The 525-nt window shown below is 41.5% G+C and overlaps 1 protein-coding gene across 1 annotated transcript in view; it reads right to left on the reverse strand.

Moving 5' to 3' along the window:
* LOC109522889 (cGMP-dependent protein kinase 1-like) overlaps nucleotides 1-518 on the reverse strand; it is a 2,279-nt gene extending 1,761 nt beyond the window's left edge. The window contains exon 1 of the mRNA XM_019881720.1: nucleotides 497-518. The gene's annotated coding sequence lies outside the window, so the exon portion shown is untranslated. The remainder of the gene's footprint in view (nucleotides 1-496) is intronic.
* Nucleotides 519-525: the final 7 nt, after the last annotated feature.

The raw sequence follows: 525 nt of genomic DNA on the forward strand, positions 1-525 counted from the left end.
TTTTTAACTTCACTGTTGTGGCCACCTTATAGTGCCATATTGTTGTATGTGTTTGTCACTCAGAGAAATCCGGAAAGAGAGGAGCAGAAAAAAAAAATTAAATTAAAAAAGTTGGACTTTTCAGTCAACGTGTGGCCAAGAGCTTGGTATCGGCATGGCTGCATTATAGCCCCTCACTGTTGGCCATGAGTTTGTGCACGTCACTGGGAGAAAGGCGAAGGAGCGCAGGCGGGGGTAAGTCTAATGTGATAGCCAGCTTGTCGACAAGTGCTTTGTGCCACCATTGCTGTTTTAGAGTGCCTCATTGTTGCGGTGTGGAAAAATAGGTGAATTTGTGAATAAATGGAGGATTGCTGTAATATTGCATTCCCATAGCTCAGTGGTAGACTACAATACTTTCCAAGGTGCAAATTCTGGTTACATCGCATTCGTGGGAAAGGAACTTCTTAAAACAAAAACAAAAAAAATTGAACTGATTATTCTTTGGTCCTTTTACCAGTTTGGCATATCCTCGTTCATCCAAAA

This window comes from Hippocampus comes, unplaced genomic scaffold (genome assembly GCF_001891065.2).
Source record: "Hippocampus comes isolate QL1 unplaced genomic scaffold, H_comes_QL1_v1.1 scaffold1485, whole genome shotgun sequence".
Lineage (NCBI taxonomy): Eukaryota > Metazoa > Chordata > Actinopteri > Syngnathiformes > Syngnathidae > Hippocampus > Hippocampus comes.